This window comes from Carassius auratus, unplaced genomic scaffold, assembly GCF_003368295.1.
Source record: "Carassius auratus strain Wakin unplaced genomic scaffold, ASM336829v1 scaf_tig00214931, whole genome shotgun sequence".
NCBI classification, from domain to species: domain Eukaryota; kingdom Metazoa; phylum Chordata; class Actinopteri; order Cypriniformes; family Cyprinidae; genus Carassius; species Carassius auratus.
In genome coordinates, this window is record NW_020527865.1 from 16695 (window position 1) to 25935 (window position 9241).

The 9241-nt window shown below is 38.6% G+C and overlaps 1 pseudogene; it reads left to right on the forward strand.

Annotated features, from left to right (window-relative positions):
• The first annotated feature begins 1502 nt into the window (after positions 1-1502).
• On the forward strand, positions 1503-8568 carry LOC113093262 (myelin-associated glycoprotein-like; annotated as a pseudogene).
• The last annotated feature ends 673 nt before the right edge of the window (positions 8569-9241 follow it).

Sequence of the window (9241 nt, forward strand, 5' to 3'; positions counted from 1 at the left end):
CTTAAAGTGTAGGATACCTATAAGTTGCATTGCCAGTCCACTGTCATCTCGTAAAATTAATTGGTTCAATAACTGCGTCAAACTCGTGAACTGTCAGGGGAATCTTTCTAATATAATAATCTTGGAGATTTCAAAAACAATCCATTTATCAGCCACCATCTGTAGTCCCCGTCTGCTCTGAAGTCTTCAGGGGATATGCGCGCGCGTTTGTAAAGCGCGCACACACACCACTGACAAGCGCGCGAATAAAGTCAACAGACTGGCAGCTGGGTGACGCTGTGTGAGCGTGGATGAATGTGCTATGAACAGTGCTTTCTGTTGCGCGCCAAACACGCAAGGGTTGAGCGTCGTACACTCATAAGGAGCAATTCTCTTCTCCTAAACACTGTGTGTGTGAGTCTGTCTGAGAAAGTTTGTCTGTGTGGTTTAAGAGAGCTAATGTTGCTTCTTGATACTGATGTAATTTCTCTGTTGTTTTAAGACAAATCAGAAGAGAAGCTGAGTTGATGTGTTGTGAGAGAACGCCCCCTTGTCTTGTGAGGGAAGAATGCATTGTTCACACATTGGAGAGGGAATTCAAGTTGGTTGTGGTTCAGCACACTCTGGCCAGCAGTTCAAGGTATTCCCTAAACAAAGACAAATAACATTACAAAAGATATAGATATAGATAGATTAGAACTCTCTCTCTTAATGAAAAACATAATGGAGTACTAAAATAAACCTGCTTACCTTCTTCTGATGATCACAACACAAGGGGGGACTTACAGTACTGGACTTCTGTAACAATTATTTGTCAATAATCCACCACCCAAGCTCCACCTCTGTTTTCTAATATTTAGTTCATTAGAATATGGTGAGTCCTTCAGAAACATGTCCAGCGTCACTTTTCACCCTAAAATAAAATTAAAAAAAAGAAAAGAAAATTAAATGTTTGCCTAAACAGTTGTTGTACCATAGTTTTTTTTTTTAAATTCTCATTATTGTAATTCTGCATAGATGTATCTGCGTATTTCCATTTTTTTAATCATTGTTCGTAAAAGTCTCATTACTATAATATAAAAAAGAAATTTTCTAATTTTCTTGATTTAAATAAGCATACATTTAAGGAAGCACAAATGATTATTTAAATTTTAGTCCTAGAATAAACTTAAAAAAAAAAAAAAATAATATTATATATATATAATATATATATATATATATTATATAATATATATATAATATATATAAACACACACACACACACATACATTTTCTGGGGTGAAATATGTCCAAACAAGTTAAATCATGTGAACTTTGTGTAAGAAAAAACACTACAGATCAAAAGCATATAGTATTATACAGGCAAACAACTTTTACACAAGGCTCATGTCATATCATGAACCGACACTTCTTTCTCCCCATTTCTTGAGAAGTGCAACTGTGTTAGTAGAGTCTGTTTGTTTTGCTGATGCATGTGTTGATTTTGTAACAGAGGTCTATGGGTCCAGAGTTAAACTGAGACCATGAAGGGCTTGGAGCTGCTGCTGGTTGCCTCTGCTGCTTATTCTGAAAGTAACAACTTCTGAAACGAATATGCTGTTTCTGTGGATCCTTTGGTTAATGCTGCTGAGATACTATGGTGCATGTTTCAAAAACACGGTGTCACTATAGTACTCATCCAAGAGACATGGTAATACAATGGTTTTATTTTATTAACTAAATTACCTGCTCACTTTTCACTTTCTCTGAACAGATTGTAAAGTGCTCAGTGGAATGGTTGGATGCCCAAAGACATTTCCAGCCATGACAAACTCCTGTGTGGTTATACCCTGTTCATTCACATACCCCTCTGGCATCAGGCCTTACAGAGGGATCCATGGGATCTGGTATTTCGGCCACGCCCTACCCCCAGCTTTTCCCCCCAGTGGTGTATAAGTCACGCACAGATATTGTTCATGAAAGTTTACAGTGGACGGGACCAAGCTCCTTGGTGACTTAATGCCAAAAAAACTGCACTCTGCTGATAAATAATGTTGGCGTGGAACATTCTGGGAGGTATTACTTCAGGGCAGACCTGGGTGGTGCAAACATCTACACTTATCCTGACTTCTCACACCTACAGGTGTTGGGTAAGGCCATTTTTTATTATTCGATTTTGATGTGTCTCCAATTAATAATATTTAATGATTTTTTTTTCATCATTTACTTACCCTCACCTTTATTCTAAAACTTTATGATTTTCTTTCATCTGTGAAACTTAAAATAAGATAATGTGAAAAATTTTGTGTTCCACAGAAGAAAGAAATTCGTAAAGTTTATAATGACAGGAGGGTGAGTAATCGAGTAAGAATAAGAAAAAGAAATAATTCTAAGTTTGCAGTGTGGTTTACTAAAACAGTTGATAGGCTAGCATTTGAAGTCAACATGAAACGCATTTGGTCTAGCATTTGAAGTCAACATTTCAACCACAATCGATTTACTTTCATAGTAAGATGTATTTCTGGATCAAACAGCATATTTGAATATGTAGGGCGGGACTTTGGATTGTGGGAAAGGAGGTATTCTGTAGAAGAATGGAGCCAGACCTGAATGCAAATTTGTTAAACACAATGAATAATAGCTATTTTGCTTGATGAAAAATGCTAATTTAAACCAAAATGCATATTAGAAATTGAGAAAAAATTTGACTTTAAATATCTCTTCCTTCTCTAGATCAGCCCAATATCGATGTTCCAGAGGAGATTGTTAGTGACCAAAGCCTGGACTTTGACCTGTTATGTCCCAGACAATTGTCCAGACATGAGTCCACAGATCCACTGGATATACACAGACTACCTGCCTGACCCTGTTTTCACCGCCTGACAATGTTGAGGACAGCAACACCGCGCGGTACTGTCAGCACCTCACCTTCACACCCAAACCCATGCACAATGGCCAGCGGCTGGGGCTGCCGGGTGCACTACGAAAACCACCACCTTCGTCTGAACGCCTCATTTCACTGGACATCAAGTGTGATTCCACCAAATCACTATTTTAATGACTGCATGTTAATCACAGAGACAATATGTACTGACGTATCCTCTTATCTGTAGATGCTCCTCGAACTGTGTGGGTAAATGTGTCTCAAGAGGTACATGGAGGGAAGCTCGGTGGTCCTGCACTGTGATGTGGACAGTAATCCAGCCCCCACAATAACCTGGTATTTTGGAGACCAAGAGCTGATGTCAGAAGTTGGCGTCAAACTCTTCACTGTCTTTGGATAACCTGACCCCAGAGGTGGAAGGTGTCTATACCTGCGTTGGTGACATGGCTATGGCAGCATGAACACATCCATGTATCTGGCCAGTAAATTGTAAGTAAAACTTCATGTTCTCTTGTGTATTGCAGCATTAACCATTTAACGCTACTGTAAGCTATACTTCAGGGAGTGGGAGTGTTTTTGGAAGCAGCCACTGGCAATAGTTTTAGCATTTTTTGATTCAGTGTTGTGTAAATACATTGTATGTTAGCATAAGTGACGTGCTAAAATTCCATTATCCATCTGGACATTCTTCATTTCCTCATTCTTCTTTATTTCCTCTCAAACTGGAAGATCCTCCACGGGAGCCATGGATAAATGAATCTCTAACGTTGCTGGAAGGATCTTCAGTTTCCCTACAGTGCATCCAGCAAAGGAAACCCAATGCCCACGTTGACCTGGCTGAAGGATGGGAACTGGTGGGCACCATTACAGCAGAAGAGAGATCCATTCTAGAGCTGCACGAGATCACACCGGCAGGCTCACGGAGTCTACCACTGTCTCAGCGGAGAATGAACACGGACGGGCCAGCAACTCCATTTAACATTACGGTAGACATGTAAGTCACTGGAAAAGACTGAAAAGTTAAGAAACTGAGCCAGTAAATGATTAAGGAACTAAATGTTTTCTCCAAAGCAAAGTTGGTTTTGGCTTGTGTTCAACCTGTGTGAAGCCTTAAAGGGATGGTTTACACAAACATTTCAATTTTGTCATTAATTACTCACCCTCAAATTGTTCCAAACCCTTAAGACCTTAGTTCGTCTTAATAACACAAACTAAGATATTTTTGATGAAATCCGAGAGCTTTTTGGCACTGTATAGAAAGCTGCACAACTACAAAGGTCAAGGCCTAGAAAGGTATAAGGACACTGATTAAAAAAGTACATGTGATAGCTGTAGTTCAACTTTAATTTTACAAAGATACGGAAACACGTTTTTTGTGCACAGAAAACAAAATAACCTCATTCAGCACCACAGGAATGAGTCAGTAATTAATGACAGAATTTTGGGGTGAACACCTTAAGGATGGCAAGATTAGTACAGATCACATTTGTCAAACCTGCAGACACCTGCCTAGGAGATTCTAGTGATCTTGAAGGTCTTGATTAGCTGGTTCAGGTGTTTAAACTCTGCAGGACAGTGGCCCTCCAGGAACTCGATTTGACACCTATTGGATAGATGAATATAGAATAGTTGAAGTTAGAGATGACAATGTTGCAGTACTCAAGTCCAGACTGGGACTTCAGTCCGTCTAATGTCCAAGACCCTATTTTCTATGCTGAAGGGTCCAAGTCCAGGTTCAGAATGCTCCTCAAAAAATGGTCTTGGACATGAGATGGATTAGAGTGTCATGCGACTGACTTGAGTTGTAGCAGTGTGACAACATTGATAGATATGCTTTTTGACTATTTCTGCTTAATTTTCCCAGTTGCCCCCATCCTCCTTGACGACTCTAAGTGCACTATAGTCCGTGAGGGCGTTCAGTGTGTGTGCATTGCATCGGGAAACCCTGAGCCTGTGATAGAATTCTACCTGCCTGACCTCAACATCACCATCAACAACTCCAACAGCCTGTTTAACTACCGCACATACTCAGACGGGTACACGTCCACTGGGATCATCAAGCTTCAGGACAAGGGTGAAAGGGGAACAATGGTGATACTGGTGTCCATGTTCACTGCGGCATCAGCAACATCTACGGCTCCGAGTCCATCCGCTTGGAACTGCAGCAGGAGAGTAAGTAGACCTTTACTGAAACCACATTTTCATCTGTTAACTTTGATGCATCATCAATGAACTCTACACATTTTTTCAGAGAAGTTCATGATGGCTGTCATAGTGGGGACTATCGGAGGTGTGGCAGTCATCGCCTTCATCATCGCAGCTGTGAGATACGTGGGTCAGAATAATAAAAAGTGAGTATCCTTCACCAGAAAGACTGGGAGAAGAACATTTAGGTGGAGTTTGTGGGTTGGGACTGGGGTTTGTAGGTATCAAAACACCCAAGCCTAGTCATCCATGTTCAGTTTTTTTTTTTTTTTTTTGGCATTTGGTTTTCAAACCATAACCCACTCACAGATGATCCAATTTGATTGCTTAGTAGGATGGTAAACATGCCACATTGTGCATGAAACTGCAGACTAACAAATCTATTGCAGGTTCAATTGCCCCATGCCATTGCTTTCCAGCCGCAAATCCACTGAGCTCTGCAGCAAACACCCTGCTCCTATCTAATTTTGCAAGACAAAATAAAACGTCCCATTGGAAATCAAACGAAACAACCCAAAACTTGACACTGTGGCACAATGCCAGTTTTATTTAAGGGGTTGCAATGATCCCCTTGTGTTAAAATGGATGCCCAGGCTTAAAGGGAATAGTTGACCTAAAAATAAAAATTCTGTATTTTACTCACCATATGTTTTTTTTTCTTCTGAAGGAACACAAGCAAAAATATGTTGCTGAATGTCTAAGCAGTTCTTTTCCATACAATGTAAAAGAACAAGGTCTGTAAACCACTGAAAGATATAAAAAGGTATTACATAAAAATTAAAAAAAAATATTCATTGGTTTTTCAAGTCTTGTGACCAATGTTCATTGAAATCGATTGACCCCAGTCTTCATTCATTAGATTGAAAAGAGCAGCTCAGACTCAAAGAATTGTATGGAAAAGAGCAGCTAAAACATTCTGTAAAATGTCTTGGTTTGGGTTCCACTGAAGAAAGTAAGTCATACTGTTTTGCAACGCCATGAGGATGAGTTATTTTAATGACAGAAGTTCGATTTTTGGTTCAACTATCCCTTTAAAGTGTTGCCGCAAACCAGTTAGTTTACAGTATGGTTGAGTGTGAGACAGAGTTTGATTCTCTGACTCCACCCCCAGAGAGAATGGTAACCCTGGGCAGGACGTGGGATCTAAAGTGGAGAATCCCTCAATGTTCTACAGCGCAGTCAAGAAGGACAAACAGAGTCTCAGGAAAAAAGTGGTGAGATATTAAGATAATGAATTGATCACCCACACCGTATATAGTACTTGCACACACAGTGATAATACAAAATAAAAATGTGCACACCGTAAAATAAAATAATCAACATTATTTGGTCTTTTTCATGCATATTTGTGGCAAATTATATTATATACTGGCACTTCTCTAGTTGTAATTAGCTTTCCACACTTAGCTTTAGCATTAAAACAATCAGGAACCACATATTAAAAATAATCATCTATTATTCCTACATACTCTACTGAATTTTTAGATAATGATTTAAAGGGATAGTTCACCCAAAATGAAAATTCTGTCATTAATCACACAATCTCATGTCATTCCAAAATCGTAAGACCTTTGTTCATCTTGGTCTTAAGGATTTGGAAAGACATGAGGCGGAGTAAATTAATGACAGAATTCTTATTTTTGAGTGAACTAACCCTTTAAAGATGGAAACGTCTGCTACCATCAGAATGGTATGCTAGCTCACTACTCACTTAATATTGCACATTATACACTATATGCTAAAATTAAAAAAATAAAAATAGTAAGTGCAAGCAAGGCACTATTTCTCAACTTTATGCTACATTGTTGTGACCTGACCTCATCATGTTGCATCCGGGTAATATCCAATTATCATCTTGTAAATGGGATGTTATTTTCAATCTTTATCAATTTTGTGGATAAATGTCTTAGAAGTCAAATCAAACCATTAATTAATAAAGAGTTGGCTGAAAACTAATAGTTACACTAGAAATGGAAGGCCAAGTGAAACATTGTGCATTGTAGGATACAGTATGATCTGTGATCTGCATAGTCTATGGCAAAACAAACTGGATATATATTCCATATGCTATTTTGAATATAGGCACTGTCACAAAGCTAAGTGTGGATGGTACGTCACAACTGAGGGTTCCAGTGTAGGCCTATGCTTAGAGCATTTCCTGACCACTATTCTCTCCTCTTTCATTGCTTTCTATGCATTCTTTGTCTCTTTTTCTTCCCTAACATAGCTTAAGACTGAGCTCCTGGGCTCAAAGTTTAACTCCATCCTAGAGGAAGGCACGGTAAGGCTGAAATTTAAGATGAGCATGTAAACAAATGGGTGGAGGTGAAATAAACAAGCACTAGACAAGAAAAGCAAAAAAAATTGAGAAAATATTCAGTTATTACAAAAATGATTTAGATTTATTTCTGTTTTAACAATGCTGTTCACTGCTGCCTGGAATCTAATAGTTCACGCGCTGGCTAACTCATTCTGTTTAGAGGCTAATTGCTAACAGTGCTTTTTAATGTCTTGTTAAGGACTTGTATTTGACATGACCAAAGTTTTCCTGCTCTGCCTCCAAATATTGTGCTTAAATATTTCCCTAAATGATTTTTACAGGGAGACGACAGTGATTACCAATCTGTTGGCCCAATGGCAGACATGGAGAGGCAAGAGCTGAATTACGCCGCACTAGAGTTTCTTCATGGACGACACCGGGAGGGAGGCTTCAGGAGGGCTGATGGTGACGGCAGCGACTACACTGAAATTAAGGCCAAATGAACCGCGATTCTTCCCTGATGCCTCGGCCAAACAGGACACAGTGGCCACTAGGGCCTAATAATTCCACAGATTTCCCATTTCACCCATGTTACATGTGGCCTTTTCAGGGGACAGCTGTCTCGAACAGTTAGCAGACAATGTGTCACAGGTTGTTTTAGATTGCATTCTCTTAGGCTCTGAGATTCTGGGAATCATATTATCCAATATAAGTCAAATATACTGTACAATAGAGTTTCTTTATGTATTTATCTATGTTTTTGGTTATTTATACCCATTCTTGACTGTAACCATAACAGATATTTTGTCTCTCAATCAGATATGGGAGTATCTGTAGTAATCTCCTGACTTAAAAGACAAAACTTTCCAAAAGGACGTTTTTTTTCCCCCAAGTGTTACAGTGGAGCTTATAGTTTGAAGCAAGCTTGCGGGAAATGGTATGGTTTGCAGGTGAGTCTCAGTCACTAGTGGTCTTTCTCACTGTGTCCGCTGTAAGTCGAAGCATCAGGGAACGAGGCGCTATGTGTGCCTCGACATAATGTATAAGCACTATCCCATCTCTGGGTTTGTCTGGAAGGACTAACACTCTCTTAAATACAGCGGTTGTTTCAGTCTTTTTCTAAGTGTACCAGTCTAAATGCACATTTCAATATTCATCCGCTGATACTTTTATCACATGCCCAGAATTGATTGTTAAAGGAATAGTTCACCTAAAAAATTTCAATTCACCGAACAAATCCTGCGTATAGCAAGAATCTTTATTTAGTACCACAAAAAACTTCACGGTGTTCAGTATTCCTAGAGTTCTAAAGCCATTGTTGACATTAGTGATGGAAAAACATCTGAATGCGATGCGATTTTGTTTTAATTTCAGACTCAAAATTTTAAATACTGAGTTGTACAGACTACTTTTATGGTGCATTTATGATGTTTTTGTTCTTTTTAGTGATCATTTGTTCCTTATGGGTTTGGAAGAAAATGAGAGGTGAGTGTTAATTTTTAGGTGAGCTGTACCTGTTTTTTTTTTTTTTTACTTTAAATTTATACTTTATCTTCATTTATTTGTATTTGTAAATTAAAACAGGCCAGTAACTGAATTCAAAACTGGTTTATTGAAAGGTTGCTGGATTTTGTTTGTCCCAACTACTTTGTACCCTTTTATTCAGACATATATTTGTTTTAAATATGTTTCAAATACATTTAAATCACCCTGATAATAATTCGGTCAATCCGATGTAGTATATGATAATGCCTGATGGTCATCCCTGCCCTGGTAAAACTCTGCAATCTAATATGGTTTAGCTGATTTGATATAAACAGAAATTCATATTAAATATTGTATTGTTGTAGCTCATCCTTTGAAACTGATTTAAAATAATTGCCATTTGGAACATATAGGAGGGTATCACTTTGCCTAAGATGCTTGGAATAAAT